The sequence below is a fragment of the Schistocerca serialis genome, chromosome 3, assembly GCF_023864345.2.
Source record: "Schistocerca serialis cubense isolate TAMUIC-IGC-003099 chromosome 3, iqSchSeri2.2, whole genome shotgun sequence".
Taxonomy (NCBI): Eukaryota; Metazoa; Arthropoda; class Insecta; order Orthoptera; family Acrididae; genus Schistocerca; species Schistocerca serialis.
The window spans coordinates 690,958,289-690,978,453 of NC_064640.1; positions in this window are offsets into that span (position 1 = coordinate 690,958,289).

Sequence of the window (20,165 nt, forward strand, 5' to 3'; positions counted from 1 at the left end):
GTGCTCTCTGTAAAAAATAAATAAATAAATAAATAAATAAATAAAAAATAAAAAAAATAATTAAAAAAACCTGAGTCAAGGAATCAACGATCGAGTTGAACGGGTGTCTTGAGACTCCCACCCAGTCCAAACGCAACGAACTATATAGAAAAAATGAAAAAGAAAGCAAATGATGGACAGAGCGTCTGCTATGTAAGCAGGAGATCCCCGGTTCGAGTCCCGCTCGGGGCACACATTTTCAACTGTCTCCGTTGACTTATATCAACGCCTGTATGCAGCTAGGGGTATTCATTTCATTGCAATTTTCCGGAGTAGTTTCATTTTGCTCACTACGTGTAAGGATTTTAATTTTTACAGTTAAAATCTGTTTGTGTTAATGGTAAATGTGAGTGGACTAAGTGCTAGTAAGTGCGAGCTAATACACCTTACTAACGCTATACATGTTTCACCTCGTGGTAAAACATGTATAGTATTAATAAGGTGTAATAGCTCGCACAACTGCCGTGTCTGTACCCACATGCTGAACAGCTTTCGACGAAAGCACCGATAGCCAGTTCCGCTTGGGACGTGACAGCGATCGGACGTGTCTGTACTTCCGAGTAGTCGTAGCGCCGCAAGCCGTGTTTATAGAAATTCTTGGATTGTGACCTGTGATATTATCAGCGCTTCTTCACTACCGTCGTACACATGCTTCTTAATTCACTCACAGCGGTCTCGACCGCTTATATAGTGCAGTTATGGCTCCCAGTGCACCTCGTAAGAATACCCTGTGTTTTGCATTTGAGAAATCTTCCAGGAATGTGCAACCGAGTTCTCTAGAAATCCATGACTGGATAGTGGATATTATTGGCACCACATCCGACCAGTTCCACACAGCATATTATGATATGGCGGAATACTGTTTCTTTGTGAAGTTTTTAGACCACATACAACTGGAGAAAATTTTGGTGAATACTGGTGGGAAAGCAGAATTCCGACATCGTGATCAGTCGGTGAGTACAGTTTCAATAACTAACGCTGACATTGACTATAAACGAGTGCGAGTGTTCAATTTGCCACCTGAGGTTGAGAATTGTTTTCTTAGAGATGTCCTTGCCAAATACGGTGACATCCGACAGATTAGAAACGAAAAATGGCCGAGCCGTCACAAACTCCAATGGATAGTGGGGTTCGCTCGGTTGACATGGCCGTTAAAGTCAATATCCCATCCAATATAATGGTTTGTGGTTATAAGGCTCATGTCATTTACGGTGGACAAGTAGGCACTTGTTTTATCTGTAACACGAGTGGCCATTTACGAGTTGATTGCCCACGGCGCGTTGTCGTACTTCGAAACAATCTGCAACAACAACAGAGATTAACATTGGGTGATGTCCTAACTGAAAATCAGACGCTTTCTGTGACTGACTCCCAACCGAGTGCATCTGTGTCAGAGGACAACGATCTCGGTAACGGCACCTTCCCCCCCCTTGCCTCAAAAACCCGTGGCCAGTCACCCCTTAGCCACCGGTGTTGCGTTATCTGTCGGTAACAAGCGACGCCGTACTAGTGACGGTAGTGGTTCCGGCTACCACGTGGTAAAAAATCAAACCGATGACGCGGAGTCACGGGCCTCCACACAGGACACGCAAGTGTCGGATGGCTCAGTTACGACTCGCCAAATTCACATTCAACCTCCCGACGCAGAAACTGTCAATACGAGGGCAGTCGAGTGTTTACAGCAATCCGTTCCGATGCCGCTTGTCGACTCGCCACAGGTGGTCAACACACAAGAGGCGGCAGTCAGTCAACTGCAACTCGTAAACACAGCGGATGAAGCATAACTTAAACAGCCGTCACCTCGAAACTGCTTCCAAACAACACGAGGAACCGGACAGCTGTATACAAAGAGCCAGTGCGGCTCCAAACAAACACAGTGAGCCTACAGAAGCCGCGTCTTCGGACTTGCCGTCACCCGTTCCGAAGCAAGGACTTTCACATACTGCTTACAGCCATGGCTCGCCGACTCCACCGTCTTCTATGACACTTCGGACGACTGTGCGATGGCAAAATAAAGTTAAACCAAAGGATTCCGTGGCTGGAAGTAACTCAAAAAGTAAAGTCAGCGCAAAAACTGGTACAAAACCTGCGGATTTAGGTTCGAAGTCCAACGGTGAGATGGACTGGGCTTCCTACGCTTCCTATCACCCACAAGTCTCTGACGATCATGAGTCAAGCTTATAAGTTTTTGTCCCTGAACATTAATAGAGTTAGGACAGATTTAAAATTAGCAATGCTACGGCAGTTTATCTATGAGTCCGAAGCTGATATAGTTCTGTTACAGGAAGTGTCTATCTTAAGTTTTCATGTATCAGGATTTACAACAATCGTAAACACCATGGCGGACGGGGGTACAGGTACGGCCATTCTATCACGAGACGGAATCCCAGTGAGCATTATCGAAATGTTGGACTCCGGTAGAGGCATAGCTTGCGAAATTTTTGACGTCACCCTCGTCAATATCTATGCTCCATCTGGAACGACCTTAAAATCAGAAAGAGATAACTTCTTTAAACAAGACATCATATACTTGTTACGCCGCAACCCAACCCAGTTGATAATTAGTGGTGATTTGAACTGTGTGATCCACAGGACCAATCGCCAAACTTTAATTACTGTAGGGAACTACATGATCTGGTGCGTCACCTGCAGCTGAAGGATGCGTGGAAACTAAAATTTCCTACCCTGGCAAAGTACAAGTACCTGACCACCACTGCATGTAGCCGTCTAGACCGTTTGTACATCTCTGAGAACATTTGCCAACATATTCTGGACGCCGATGTCATTCCGGCTAGTTTCTCCGACCATTGCGCTCTCTGTGTCACGATAAATCTGGCCAAACAGCACACTAAATGGCATAGGATTCCGTGGAGCCTAAATGTTTTTATTCTCGCCGATACCGCGCTGCAAGATGTCATCTCCACGACATGGGCGGATTGTTTCAAGCAATGCTTCAGATATCTGAGCAAGATAGCCTGGTGGAATGTTGTGGTCAAACGGAAAACGCGATTATCCTTAAGAAACTACAGTTGGCAACGGGCGCAAGACGTCAAAGGCACGATTGATTTTTACCAGACAGTTCTGCGAGTGTTGTATGCGACTACGTCACCAACCAACACGCAGCTGACGACCATCAAACAAATAAAGGTGCAGCTTATAGGCATAAAGCGAACGCAGCTTGAAGGACTGAAGATCACATCTAAAGCAAAATCGCTTCAAGAGGACGACCTTGCATCGCTGTATCACCTCATAAAACATCGTGCCCATCGCAAGCGAACTTTTATCGGGGAGCTGGACACAGATGATGGACTCCGTTTGACCCGACAGAGTTATATTCTTACTGCAGTTTACCGGTACTTCACGGATCTGTACTCGCAATGCGATACATATGGTGATGACGGCGGCGATATCGTGCGTGCTCTGCCCTCCGTAGTCACACCTGTGGAAAACTCGGCGATCGTACACGATTTTCCTCCAGACGAAGTCCTTGAACTGATTTCTGGCTCGCCATCGAATAAATCCCCTGGCCCTGATGGTTTGCCACGGGAATTTTATGTGCGTTTCTGGCCCATAATCGGACACGCATTTACAGATGTTCTCAATGAAGGAAGGCCGAATTGTATTGATACCAAAAAGCAGACACCGAAAAACCTTAGATAACTTCCGACAGACTACTTTACTCAATTTTGATTACAAAACCTTTGCCAGAGCACTCAACAGCAGATTGTCTCCATTAATGAAGCACATGATGCACAACCATCAATCATGCTTCCCTGGTCGCGATATTATGACGCCCCTTACGGAATATAGAGATGTAATAGCCATTGCGTCAGTCACTAACTTGAATCTCGCATTGTTGTTTATCGACTTTTGCAAGGCTTTTGATCGCGTCCGCCACGAGTACCTCCTACAGCTACTGCAGCGGTGTGGTTTTGATCAACGGGTTATTAATGTCGTGCAACATTTCGTCTCGGGAATTACAACTAGAGTCAGCGTATATGGACAGCTTACTCAACCTATCGAGGTCCAAAGAGGAGTGCCGCAGGGGAGCCCTCTCTCCATGATGTTATTTGTTTTATCGCTCGAGCCGCTGTTACACTCTATTCATGACAAACTTGCAGGCCTTTCGATCGCCGGTACGTCCTTCGTGGTTCGTGCTTACGCCGACGACGTCGGAGTGTTACTGCGCAACGACGGAGACGTATCAGTATCAACCCTCAAGACCGGGGTAGACGAGTACTGTCGTTCTTCCGGTGCTAGAATCAACGCCGATAAATGCACTTTTGTCAACATTCGAGGATTCGACCTAGTTATTATATCTTGGGCGAAGCGTGTCAAAGCCCACACCACTCTGGCGATGATTATCGACAAATGCCCGCTAAAAATGAATGCAAAAAATTGGAAGCAGGTCACCAATAAAATGCAAGGTGCCATCTATGAAAACAATTGGCGGTCCGTTGATATTCTCCAACGCATACGACTCCTCAGCAGTTATATTAGCAGTAAAGCGTACCGTATGGCCCAAATATTTCCAGTCCCCAAGATGCAGGCCAAACACGTGATGAAACTCTCTAATAGATTTATCTGGCAAGGGCATCTGTTCAAAGTGAAATACACCACGCTGACGTATTCCAGACAGGCCGGCGGACTAAACATGCCTGACATTAATCGAAAGTGTATTGCATTATATATTAAACGAATCGCCCACTTGTTGGACAAGGAACCTCTCAGCGTAACCAGTTGGCTCTTCCGAACCTTACAACCCACCGATATGCACCCACCCATTGATGTAGGTAAAATGCATTACAAACTACGACATGTCAAGCAGTTTTTTCTTGAAGTAAGCTATATTGATGAACATTATTTCACGCAGGATTTACCGACGACGCACCTGTCATTAGAAAGATGGACATCTCCAATAGTCCGGGATCCCATTGAACTTAAATACCCGAGTGTTCATTGGAAGGCAGATTGGGACAACATAAGTATAACCGTCCACACTGCTGAAGTGGCGTCCACATGGTATAAAGTGGTAAACGATGTTATACCCACTAATGAAAGGTTGCATAGAGTCGGCTTATGTGACAGTGAAAAATGCGTCCGCTATGGTCTGGTCGACACCTTACGCCATCGCTTCACTTGTGGCGGTCATCTCATTAACTGGAAATGGGTGCAGCAGAGGCTGGGCCTGATTACCCGCAGCAGTCCAGCCAGCCACTGCACCGACATCCTGCTCTGGCCGGACATGAAACATTTTCCCGCTACCAAGAACAACACCGTGATGTGGCTGTTAGGACAGTTTGTGACGTATATCTTCATCAACAATAGTGAAGATAATCTCATTAGTTTCGAGGCTTACATGAGAACGGCACGTTTGAAGATGAACCGTTACCCAAATTTCAGGAAGATGTTTGCTAATATGTTAGACATAATTTTTGAAAAACAAGGCATACGGTAATTCTCGACGCCGGTAAGGACACAAATCACATAGACATGCAAGACTACGTAGCGAACAAAATACACAACGAATAAGGGGCTATACCTGTTCCTAGAACTGCTCCCGAATTCACAGTGGTGTTATTAATTTCATTATGACGCTTTCATTAATTTATGTTGCCTGTGCATGTCTTTGTTATCCGTTTGTATGCTCCAAATGACTTTGAGTTTGGACGGTTGTGAATCAATTGACAGAACTGCCATTCTAGTTAATACAGTCAATAATTCTCTTTAATATGTTTGCGTTTTGGTTCTATGTCTCTGTCTGGACTGAAGATGCTATTGTCAACCGAATATTTTTGTTCTCTTTTGTAAGCTTTCAAATGGAACTATATTGAAATGTGTTCTACAGTCTATTGTAGGATACAATTCGTGTTGAAACCGTTCCAGCACTTCATTATTTTGTTTTTGTACTTATGTACTTATATGTTTGTTTTAATAAAGAAAAAAAATAGCGCAACGGCCAAGGTATTTGGCTGGGAATCGGAGAACCCTGGTTCGAATCTCGAAGAAACCTCGTGAGTGTTCTTCTTTTCGTTTGTATTTTTCCATATCTTAATTGATAGGGATAGGAGGGTTAATAAGGTAAGTAAATCAATAGGGAATGATAATAATAGGGCAGGCAAATAAATTTCTCCAACCTCTTGGGATAGTAAACAACTAAACTGTTACTCCAGGTCACTTTACAATGGTTCTTCCGGTCACTATTACGTGTCCTCACTTTCTTTCGAACAACTAGATGGATGGTACTTGTCATATAAACATTCTAAACACGGCACCAAGAACATCTAACGAATGCAATCTTTCGACAACTACACTGTTCCTTCCGAAGAGTCGGCGGAAAACAAACTTGGTTTGCATTTAAAAATATGTCTTTTTCGGGGATTAATTTTGATGCGTACCACGCATACGATATCATTGCCTAAAAAGTCGGTGCTGAAAGTTAGTTATGTAGTATCTGTGAATAGTCATTGCATCCGTGCGGTTGTGCAATTCCAGCTCGGTTTCCAGAAGCACACTGCAATTCTGAAGAATGGAAATAAAGTTTTTAACCTGTCGAAAGAAATGAACATAACACGGCTGGCACACACTTTCACTACCAACTGCGACAAGGGTTCGTTTTTCTCCTTTATGCGATAACGTGCGACGAATGTTCACCCGATACTCGCACCCTGTTTGATCGGTGTTGATCAGGTAATCACGATTAAAACCGGTCATAAGTGACGCCGTTTGCGTGCTGAAAAGAGCTGCAACTCTCTGTATATCTTCTATATTTTGTACCTCCTTATGAGAGACGTATTTAGTGACGTGCCGTTGACGAATTTTATACTCCGATTTGAAATTTCTTGCCCAAGCTAACGATGCAGCAAACGTAAAATCCTTGTTGGCCGTATATTGAAGCGTTGCACCTGCAGCCCACTCCTGAAGTATTCTCGTTGTTACATTCTCGTTATGAAAACGAGATTCAACAAATCGGTCGTATGTTCACTCATTTATCGCCTGGTATTTGTCGTATCTTGTCCCTCCTTTAACGATACCACTTTCCCACAGTTTCAAGTCTTTCAAGGCTGTTGTTACTCCATCCTTTTGCAGTATTTGTAAGTTCCAATTTGGATGATTCCTGGCTATCGCTACCGCCTATACTTTTACTTCAAGGTGTATAGCGCCGTAGTTCAATCGTTTAGTAACCGGTTTGTAATACTCACCGGGAACAGATGAAGCACATATTCCAAATTTCGCGGAGATTTCCAAAGTGTTATGACCATTTTGCCATTAACTAGTTTGGGTATCTTCCACTGAATCACTTTCTGCTTCGTCTTCATGGTTTAGTACTTCAGTATCAACAAAAGTCATTTCCTTCGTCAGCTCCAAAAATCGCTCGACGATAGCCGCTCCTATTAATATGGAACGCCGAGAAAGAGAACTGCAGGACGGCCGAAGTGGCCGAGCGGTTCTAGGCGCTTCAGTCTGGAACCGCGCGACCGCTACGGTCACAGGTTCGAATCCTGCCTTCGGCATGAATGTGTGTGATGTCCTTAGGTTAGTTAGGTTTAAGTAGTTCTAAGTTATAGGGGACTGATGACCTCAGAAGTTAAGTCCCATAGCGCTGAGAGCCATTTGAAACATTTTTGAAACAGAACTGCCTGCTTCCGGTAGTGCATTGATAATGCATCTGCCTTGCAACATTTTTACAAACCAAAACACAGCGTCGGTAACTTCCCGCTTACCATCGCCTGTGACAGGGTCCCAACTATATATTACAGCGCTAGTCGAAATGTGTACATCCTCCATTATTCAGATTATGCACCTGAAAGATATGACACAACAAACAATAACTAGTTACTACGGCGTAAACAGACGAGGTAATTACTACAAACTACATACAGTACTCGTCACATGTTACTCACGAAAGAACACTATTCATTCACAAAACGTATTTCATTCTGCACGTTAACGATGGAAAAATCACTACATGTATCGGTGAGGTTCGCTGCAGCCTAATGACGGAAAACAACTCTTTTCGATTAACTTCCATAAGGCTCGTGCTGGACACCTTCACTCTTCCAGCTTCACAACCATGATAAGACCAAGAGGCAACCGGGAGAACATAACTCTCCTCTCGCGCTTTCTGTCCCGTGCCTCGCTGTAAGCAACCGTCGCGCGGTTGGCTATCTGTGATCCATCGTGAGGAATTCGCAGCACTCTTACTCGGAGTTGTTTTCATGTGACAAGGCTTAAAAGTTTAATACTTTACTAACTCACGGCGTTTGGGAAATTAGTTCGCCTACCTTATTATTATCATTCCTTATTGATTTACTTACCTTATTAACCCTCCTACCCTATCAATTGAGATATGGAAAAATACAAACGAAAAGAACAACATCCGCGCGGTTTCTTCGAGATTTGAACCCGGGTTCTCGGAGTCCTAGCCAGTTACCTTGGCCGTTGCGCTAGCGGTGCTGCGGTCGAAAATCGTTCACCATGTGGGTACGGAAGCGGCAGTTGTAAAAGTTTTTTACCTCGATTTCTGGTAAAGTATGCCTTTTCGGACCCCATACCTCATGATGCAAAATGCTCTATTTACAATATTTATCGATCCCGCCAATTTTCAGTTGATTGCTCGTCATAACGTTTAGGGGTGATTTTCTAAAAAACGCGGGGGCGTTGACACAAAATATCTTAGATTCCTTCGTTTTAGGTTGTACATAAGCAACGCGCCAAATCGGAACCGAATCGGTTGGCCGTGTCTGAGGCCTTCCCCTTGTGAGTAGAATAAGCTGCAGTAAGAAATAAAAGGTGAGAGACTCCAATATTACTGACTGTCATAAAGGTTTTCATTGGGCCGATCTCCAGAGATATCAGACAAATTGCTGGCTTAAATTCAACATAATGTGACGTTGTCTAGTGGCTTGTTGATGTTGCGGCTGGAAGCCGATGATGGAGATGACGGAGCAAGTCAATGGACAGCGGCTTAATAGGGACAGCGACACGCATGTTCATATCTTCATGTGTGTCACGGTTCCTATTAGCCACGGACCATCCCACGGCGCTGTAACGATGGGGCCGAAGACAAGGACGTCGTCTTCTCTCGCAGCAGGCCAGGTTACGCGTTCATGGCTGCATAGATCGTGACACCCTTCTACACGTCTGGATTGAGAGCGGTGAAGCCAGCCATCCTGAACTGTTCTGCTGTGACTGTCCATTTGCTGCTGGGAACAAAAATACATGCTTACATTAGTACCTCATATATTTTTGTGGTTAACAATTCTTATAATATTGCAGGGAATGTTACTTACACTGAGATACTGAAGGACTGTAGACGTCTGTGGGAAGATGTACCATCCATTGCGAACGGGTTGGTTACTGTAGCTGTACGCAAACCCCCACGTCCTGAGATGCCGAAGGATCCTACAGAAGCTGCGATCATCTAAAATTATACTGTGAAAAAAAAAAAGAAAAAGCAAATCATAAGGGTAATATTTTTTCTTCCATTGTTACGTTTCAATGAGCGCTACTTACCCTGGGAGAAAGGATGCATTAAATCATATAAAGGTGGAAGTGTCTGCCCCATCTGTGAAAGAAAAAGCATATATTTTCCAATCCAGCTTATAAACTGCCGTCGTCAGGAGACAACACATTCGCTCGATGTGATGAATCTGTAAACAAAAAAAAAAAAAAAAAAAAAAAAAAAAAACAAAAAAAACAAAAAAAATTACAATTATATGTGAAATTCGTGTTAGATACATCTAGACTACATCGTCAACAGCTGAAAATGTCCAGGAAAGTGTAGGCGTGTCGTTACCATCTGTGAGTGCAAGATAACGAAATAGTACTTACGAATACGACTACGTTGAGAGTCGTTAGCGTCTTGAGAACTGTCTCTCCTGCGTCGTTTAATGGCTACCGTTACAAGATGCTATTTACACACTCTGAGACAGCACCTGCATTAGAGGATGTACAGATGCTGGTGTTCGCAACGTCTGAGGAGGAGGAGAAGGCAGAGAAGAAGGACAAGGAGGAAGTTCTGTAAGAAACAAAGCGAAAAGATATAACTGTCGTATTACACAAAAAAGTATGTTAACACTGGTGGTAGTACTCACCATTATCTGTTTCCCACTGGATGTTCAGAAACTTGCTTCGTAAAAAATACGTGTATAATCATCATGTATATAAACATCTTCCTCGGAAACACCTGTAAGAACTCTTTATATTTAAACATTTTTAACACGTATACTTAAACCAAAAATAAAAATATCTATTGCAACTCATACGTGATAAAGTGCAAGTGTGAAGTTAAAAACGTGCATGATTTGTTTTACATCACTGGTTCGTTAATATTAACAGGGGTAGACCAGTTAGATATTTAGTCAGATCCCGTAACATAAAGACATTTAACGAGTATAGTTATATGAATATAAACAAACACATACCATAATCTCTCCATTTTCCTTCTCTTCACTATCTGCAGATATGCAATTACACTCGGACCGAGGGGTGTTGTCATGCATACAAAACCAGTGTTTCAATGATTTCACCAACATTTTAGATGTGTAACACTCTGTCAACTTCCGTTGAATATGTACTTATATTGAACTCTCCCCAGGAAAAAATCGTTTACATGAAGGATAAAGTAACAGCTGTGTTGTAACAGTTGCCACACATACAAATCAGTACGACACTACATGGACTTCCTTATAAACGTGGTAACCGTTATCCTCAAAAGGAAGATAATTCTTTATTTTAAAATATAAAATAGCAGCCGAGCTCATCGTACAGCAAAGAGGTATCTCCTCACCAAGCTCTCCAGCACTACGGCAAATGATTGCAATATTGAGTGGATATGGATTGAATGAAAGAAAGACCTCCCGAGGCAGTATAGTCTTCACCATTGTGTTACTAAACTTGTCAAATTTAAAACGTCTTGCTAACTGGCACTGCACAGAGTATGATAGCCATATGTCAAATACGTCAAAAACACTATCAAGAAGCGTGTCTATAGAGTACAGTTAAACAGTGAACGGCTCCTTTATGCTTCACTGCTATCATCATTGATAAGCTTATCAGTTTAGTCAAAATTCTGATTAGAAGTACTAAATGAAAGTTTGCAACCTGTGTGGTACCTCGAAAACTGATTAGGGCTGGCATTTCGAAGTCATTAGAAAGCTGTGAATGGTGGCAGTATCGTCTAAAATTTCTCCTACAGTCGGTAGCAGAATGGCACAAGGAGTAAATGCGCATTCAGTGAAGACAATATGGATATTCTCTCTTATATGTAAGTAGTATAAGTATGAGAGTTTCTGGACAGGAGAGAGCCTGTTGTTAAACCATGATTTTAATTTTATTGTACCCCCTGTTTAAAAAAATTATCTGTACAAACTGAAATCTTCATTTAAATAAAAAAATTCAAATATAAGGTATTCAGTTAAATTTTAATATTCAGCAAACTAAACTTGTTCAGTTCAAATTAGAAAAAACAGAAAATATCATAATTGATTCGAATTCAATAACATGAACCAAACGGTCCTTATTTTGCTTTTTACCCCAATATATAAAATATAATCTGATAATTTTCTCCAGTTTATCTTCGTCTTTTAAAAAGATTTTAGTATAATAATCTGGAAATGTAATTTTAAATTTATTGTCTGAAAGTATTAAAACTTTTAGACTATATTTAATTATTACAATTGCAGATTTTGAAACATTGTAAGATTTATTATTTTTCAATTTTGTTAATTTAGTGAACATTTCTTCATAACCATTACATAACTGTTTAATTCACTTTCAAGATTTTGAACGCTGCTGTTCATGTTCATTTTTTTTTCTTTATTTATACATAAAAATATTCCAGCTTAAAAATGTTCAGTTGAAATTCTGTGTTGCTAATCGTAAGTTAAATTCTTTTTACTATACATAATTATATTTGCAAGTGTATCACTCAGTACATTTTCATTAAAAGTATGACAAAATTTCATTGTACTTTTTGTGAGTTGTTAAAGCATTCATTCGTCTAGTGATATTTATGAGATAAGTAACAAAATTGAATGACTTACGTTAATAACGTTATTTAATTGTGTTATTCTTTTAAAATTCCGAAAAGCCTCATAGGCTTTTAAAAAGTTATTCGGCAGTTCAAGGTTGCATAATTCTTGAGAAAAAAATTCGTTCCTTCCATTCTATATATATATAGAATGGAAGGAACGAATTCTAGAATTCCATTCTATATATATATATATATATATATATATATATATATATATATATATAGAATGGAAGGAACGAATTTATATTATATATATTTTATATATATATATAATATGAGCAAGTAAGAGATACTCAATTAACAGATTATTTTTTCGATTAGTTTGGACAAAAACGAAATTAAAGGAATGTCTTTCAAATTCTGCATAACTATAATAATTAAAAATATTTTGTTCAAATTTTCTTATCCATTTAATGTGGCAATTTCAGTTGTTTGCAGTTCAAGAGTCTTTCTAGTTTAACTGAATATTCCAGATCATATTTAATGACTGGAACACAGCTGTCCATTGATTCTACAACAATTTATCCTTCTTTTGGAAGTGTGTCTTTTATTTCAATTCCAGCTTCATTTTTATCAGCCCATCAAAGAATAGAATCTCCAGAACTTGAACCCCAAATGAAACTTGCAGTTAAATCCCCTTGCCAAATTATTTCTTTCATATCTTTAAAAAGCCCACCGAATATTTCTAATGGATAAGGTACTTCATTTTTTTACTTTTATTTTTCCATTATTAAGAATGTGCCCTTCAATAGTTAATTCATTTGATAGGGATGAAGTCAGTCGAATATGAACTGGTGAAGGACTATAATGAAGATCTATTCTAGACAGAATATTATTTCCTTTTTCAATTGTGATAATATCGAACAGTAATGCAAATAACTTCCGATAATTTTTATTAGATTTTGGATTGTAAGTTGGATAATTTCTTCAGCCAGTTCCAATAATACCAAAATTGATACAAAGTTGTCAATGATTATGAGGAATCCATCCATCTTCGATATTAATATTAACTTCCATTTCTTTGTTTGGGATATTTAAATTATTCTTAGTTTTTTATAATGGTAAGGGATCTATGGATTTTTCAATGATTTATTAAGGAGAAAAATTATTGATACATTTTTAAAATAACTGTTACAGTAGTTTGATTGAAGTCAATCAATAATAATTTTCATCAGTTGGAATATTTAAAGGAAAATATGGTTCCTAAATTATTGGTCCTCCAAATTCAGCATTTGGTTTAAATGATGCAATAACATTAGTTTCCCTATGAAAATGATCAGTATGTTTCACAAACATTACATCAGTCAGATTAAAATTTATGTCTATCAATTCAACCAGTATTATTTTTGGTAAATTATTAACAACTGTTTTTTGATTGGGTTTCAATAATTTGACCATTAAAACCTAAAATTTGTTCAGTACTATCTTGTTTGCCTATAAATAATTTAATGTCACTTTCAGTAGTAACTCTGTTTAAAATTTTATCTTTTTTAATGTGTGTGTTGTCTTTTTCAAATGAATAAATTTTTCCAAATTTTTCAAACTGCAGTATATTGACCAATAGAAATTTCTATCGTTTCTTCATTAGTGCATAATTTATTACTTTTCAGTGTATAATTTGGTGTTAAAAATTGAATAAAAATCTACTAACGTAAAATTTCTATAAGTATCTCATATAGGAACTCTTATCGTTTTCCTTTAAAAACAGACGATTTAATACTCCATTGAAGAACATGGTATGTTTATTATTAACAAAAAATATGTAAATAAATGACAGATTTGAGACCAAAAACAAGGATTCTGGAACATAAATTATGAAAAGAAAATAGAAAAGTTTTTTTTCAGATTACTTCTCAAAGACAGATTTAACGCCATACATAAATCAGGTAAGTAAGCTTAGAAATAAGATCTTTTATAAACGAAAAATTGAATTTTCATTTCGAAAAGGAAATGAACTAAAATTTTATAATTCTGAGTACATTTTTAAACTTTAGAAAATTAGTATTATTGCCAAAAATGTAGATGAAAAGCTATCATTTAATGATTTCGATATCTCAATAACAAGTGATAAATTGTACAGAATTAAATGAAAATGTCTTTTGTTACTATAGATAAATTTTTAAACAGTGGGAATACAGTAAAACTAAAATCATGGTTTTAAAACAGGAAATTTAAAGAAATGTGCCCTCTGATCAAAACTCTCATTCATATACTGGTTATGTAGGAAATGAATGTGGGAGAAATAAAAGAGCATATATATATTATTATGAATATGTTCAGTTAAAAAAGGCAACAGCGTTACTTCACTCCGCGAGAATTACAGCGTCCAGCCTATGCTCTCTGCCGGTGTAGAACATCACCACTTTCTAATTATTAAAAAACTCCACATCGTCTTCGCTCATTGTTGAAAAGTGACGAAGTAGGAACACTTTAAAACTGTCTAATTCCAACTAAACACTTGCACTGTATTGAGTGTTTACGCATTTGGCACTAAGTATCTCACAATTCTAGTCTAGCGGTAGTTTAGTTAATTAATTCACAGCTTTTTACTGTCCTGATCTGTTGATACTCTCTCTGTCTGTGTGAACTTAAAAAAAAGTTTGAATGCTTTAAATTTTTTCGGCTGCTATCTATTTCGATACCTCACCTTCGTTGTAACTGACGAAGTTTATTCGTCACACTGCCGGACCCGTAAGAGGTGACAGGAGCTGGTTGGGTTCCAATAGCATTGCACATTTCAGTCAGTTGCTGTCGGGTTACACGGAGCTCAGGGTGAGTTATGCTCGCGGTAAGTAAAAAAATATTTTTATTTTGGAATTTAAGAAGAACATTTATTTTTCCATTCACTTCATTAGTAATAGAACGTTTTCATATGCATTCGTAAATTAACCACTTCTTGTCGTCTTCAAACTACTTTGAGGGGGACATCCATAGTCTTCAAGATTGTGAGCTTCTGTTACTTCAAATATAGTCCTGTTCCAACTTGTATTCTCACTTTCTGTCAAATAATATTGCTCACAGGATCAAACGTTATGAGTATTGTTATCAAGTTTGTGTGTGAAATACCTTCATCACTCCAATCGAAGCGGTGGTAATTTGGTGCAAGCCAGCGAACGGTTTTACCTGTTTTCAAACACTTGTTATCACTAAAAGGTTCTTGAGATGATACTGCTGTATCAAATTTTACGATAACACGTCTTTCTTCTTCCACCAGTGCAACGAAAGCAGCATTTTAAGCGTATTTTTACACTCTCGCCGTGAAATTCTTTCACATCTAAAATCACCGTAACACAAGAAGAGTTAATCGTGAAATGAGGAATAATGCCTTTTGCCCTCCGTTAGCTGTTTAGAGTCGGAATAGTGTCAGAACGTATTACATTATGTAAACATATTTTTATCTTAAACACTTTTAATTCATGTAAAGGGTAGATGAATTCAAAATATTTGTGTTTTACCTAGACTTTCTTGTCGCTCTCGCAGTGTAGTCACTCATTTCCTAATTACCGTTATATGTTTCCATAATAATAAGATACGTGAGCTGGCAGGGCGATATGTTTTGAAGCTCAAAAATACTCATTACTACCATGTGTAGTTGATGAAAGACTATTCACTGATACTGAATTTATTACGACAAAAGTAGTCTTACTGCAGTCAAAATAAGATTCTGACGTACGGTGCCCAAGGAATTGAGATGTTTTAGAGGAAATGTGTCTACAACACCTGAAAACGAAAGTATTCCCATTCTATCTTGCACGTAGAGTGAGAGTAGCTTAAAATGTATTTCAGTTGTGAGAACGACCTGTGGAGACTTAACCTGAAGTTAAGGAATCCTTCGTAATTTGACTCTGCGTGCAACAGACCTACGACGAAGGCTGCGTTTAGAAATTTCCATTTCCATCGCCGTGATCTTGGTTGAAATGGATTTTATTTTTGTGGCTTCCATATTCAAAATCCATTACTCACAGCCGTAAGTAAAAACCGATTTCCTTTTCAACTATATTGGAAGCTTAGTTTTGATTTCTTGTTTTACTTTACCATCAGCACTTCAGGTATTTTTCTGCTCTGTTAATTCCTTTCTGCTTTCAGTCCATCTAACCTGAATACAAAAAACCCTCAAAACTAAAACTTTGTACTCTTTTTCTTTCAGTGTATTGACCATATACTCACGTAAACTCTTTTTTATAACTGACTTGCAGGTGCATTAACAAAGCTTGGTCCAATAAGTTAAGCCGGCCGAGGTGGGCGAGCGGTTCTAGGAGCTACAGTTTGGAACCGCGCGACCGCAACCGTCGCAGGTTCGAATCCTGCCTCGGGCATGGATGTGTGTGATGTCCTTAGGTTAGTTAGGTTTAAGTAGTTCTAAGTTCTAAGGGACTGATGACCTCAGAAGTTAAGTCCCATAGTGCTCAGAGCCATTTTTCGAATAAGTTGCTCGGCTCGATGAGTGTTGTCTTAGCTGAAAGCAAGCACTACAGTGTCGTCAGGAGTACTCAAGTAGTTCAGCAACATGAATTGTTTCATCTACGAATTCTTTACCCTTCACAACAAGTACAAACCAACACTCGCAAATCCACAGTGATATCAGTTTTATACTGTGTGTTGATGATCGCTATAACCGAAATTAGTAAAGAGTAAAGAATAATTTGTACAGCTCGATGGGTAAAACGCATTTCATTTTCATGTTTTTTTCATTCATAGTCCATTACTCACAGCCGCAACACGTTCAAACCGTTCCGTTATACTGCCTTTATATGTGCGTTGGTATACACAAATTCTGCTAGAATACTGTGTGGGGCGACTTAGCAGAAAAACATGGACTATCTTGGAGTGGTAAAGTGGAATGTGACATCTAACTCGTACGTATACATGTATTCATTACGGAATTGTTCGAAAATGTTTAAAATTAAAAGCACGTTTGTAGTCATATAAAAGTTTGCGTATCCATAAATAATAGATTCCGCATTCGTAAAACCATCAGCACCCATAAGTTTACTGTAGACGGCAGTTATATCGAGTAGAACCGTTTCAATATGTCTTTCCCCTGAATATAATATTCATATAGGAAAACTCACTTTGAAATTCGATGACAAACTTACAACGACACGTTTTGAATCACTACTATTTAAACTATATGTAGCGGTGCTCAATCAGCGTTCCGAACCATAACATTGCCTGTAAGAGTAAAATTAATGTTGCTTCTAAAATCATCGTTTCACAGTTATATAAAAATTTTAGTGGACTGTATTCATCATTTACAGGGTTGATAAGAAGATCTCTTCATGGTAATAGTTTAAGGTGTAACGATTTGTTGAACACATTTTACTCAATTGTCTTTCTTTATCGTGGTAACTGCTAGGTCGTAATTATTTTACTGCAAAAAAAAAAAAAAAAGATCTAGCAGTAAATATCTAAATCAGGGAAAACTTTTCGATGAGTTTCTTGTTTTGTCTTTCGTCATGAGTGAATCGTTACCGATATGAGCCTTCCACTTTCCTCGTGACTGGATTTCGAATGTTACGGAAGGCCTCGTAAACACTGGCGATGGTTAGTTTGGTTCACTTTGTATCATGAGCGGGTTTCCATATTATGACAGAACCTTACAAGGCGGGTTAGCTAGGAGCTGGTTGCAAATAATAATTAGAAAATACATAAAAGTGTTGAAAAAAAGTCATAAATAAATTGAGACAGATTGATTCTTCCACGTTGACATTTTGCAGAAGATTTATTTCTATTACTTTGTACGAGGTTTTCTATTGAACCATAAACGCGCTTTATACATTTATTTATTTCGAAGACTTTTCCATATAGTAGGATAGATGTATTGATTTAAAGTTGGTTTAAATTCAGTTCTAGTGTCTTGTACGTATGGCAGAATTGTATTGTCACACATGAATAAGCAACAGGTATCGTAATATTCTTCACGTGTCTGAAATTCTCAGCGCGCAAGTTTGACAATAGCTTTTCAACGATATTACCCTCTACAGGATTTGCAGAAAAATAGGAATAATTATACTCGTAAAAAACCTTATTTCACAGTCATATAATGAATTCTATCATATTGTGTATCATTTAGGGGAGTGGTAGATAGCCCTCTTCACGTCAACGGTTTAACGGATGATCTACTAGCCGCATTTTTATTCAGTTGTCCTTCTCTATCGTAGTGCAAGTGATGGAGGAAGTTGGATCATTGATCAAGGGATTTCAAAGCAGGATCATGTTGTGGTAGTGGGTGGAGCAGGAAACAGTATTGATGGGAATCAGGGCTACAATATTGAGTGTGACCTGGTAAAAATACCATCTGTGGCGAATTATACAACTGTTGACTTGGTTCATCCTTTCAAGCGGTATGATGGGCCCCAATTGATCAGCTCTGTCAGGAGAGCCAATATGGAGCTAGATGAGCTGCTTCGGATGGCTACTTTATCAGGCATGAATTTGGTTCCTGTTGCTGATATTGGCAGGTAGGACTTAACAAAACATGGCCTGCATCTAATTAGGAAAGGTAAGGGTAAATTGGCTGGGATAATAGCAAAATATTTAAGGGGAGGGGACTGAAACTCATGAGAGTACCTCATTTTTAGGCTAAGATCAGTGTCTAATTACCCAAACTTTATTGACATTAAACTTAATAAGAAGCCCAGACAGGCAGGTACTAGAGATGTTAAAATATCACAAAACTCTCATAACAGTACAGTGAAAAATAGTGTTAGTACGTTACAAGATTCTCATAAAAGCACAGTGAAAAATAATGTTAGCATACTTCATCAGAATATCAGGGGATTAAAAAACAAAGTAGATAAGTTTCTTGTTTGTTTAGAAGATTTAGAAACTGAAAGTGTGATACATGTACTATCCCTGTCTGAACATCATATGGCCACAAGTATGGAAATGGTAAATGTAGGTTGAGCTAAGCTCTCAGCACATGTAAGTAGAGACACTATGGAGAGGAGGAGTTGACATATACATTAAAATCTGTCATAGTGTGAAAAATTTGGAAACTAAAAATTTTTGTGAAGAGCAACATATAGATGTATGTGAATGTGAGCTTAAAATAAATAACGGTACTTTTATAGTTGTAGCCATGTATTGGTTCCCATTGAGAATTTTCAGCTATTTTTGAAAAACTTGGATTCTTTGTTGTGCTGTCAGACAGAGGAAAGCCAATTATCGTTTGTGGGGATTTCAATGTAGATTTCGTGAAAGAGCTCGACAGAAAGCTTAGCCATGAAGTATTACTAGGTTCTTTCAATTTGACATCAGTTATTAATTTTCCTACTCACGTGGTACAGGAAAGCAGCAACATGATAGATAATGTTTTAATAGACCAAGATAAATTTAGTCAAATAAAAATTTTTCCTGTTAAGTATGGTGTTCTCTGATAATGATGCACAGTTAGTTATAGTACATGGTATAGCTCCCTACAGGAAAGCACAACAGTCCTCCAAAATTGTGTATTGAATTAACGGTTTAACAATGGAAAATCTTAGAAAATGCTTGTAACAGTTATACTGGGATGATGTGTACGGGGAACCAGATGCTAATTTAAAATTTAACCTCTTTCATGATAGCTTTGTGAGTATATCTGAAAACAGTTTTCCAAAGAAAACAGTGAAACAAAATTGTAAGAAACCAACCAAAAATGCCATGGCTTACTAAGGGGATAAAAATATCTTGTAAACAGAAAAGGGAAATGTATCTTATAGCTAGAAGGTGTAATGATCCAGAAATAGTGAGATATTATAAAAACTACTGTACTGTACTAAGAAAAGTTATTAAAGAATCCAGAAGTATGTGCATTATGTCTAAGATTAGCACATCTGATAATAAAATCAAAGCAATTTGGAATATTGTTAAAAGGGAAACAGGGCAACAGAGAGCACATTAAGACTGTATTTCTATCAAACTCAATGAAAAGTTTGTGAACAAGAAGTCAGAAGTAGAAAATATTTTTAATTTGCTGTTGTGGCACTGCGAACGGCTGAAAGCAAGGGGAAACTACAACCGTAATTTTTCCCGAGGGCATGCAGCTTTACTGTATGATTAAATGATGATGGCGTCCTCTTGGGTAAAATATTCCGCAGATAAAATA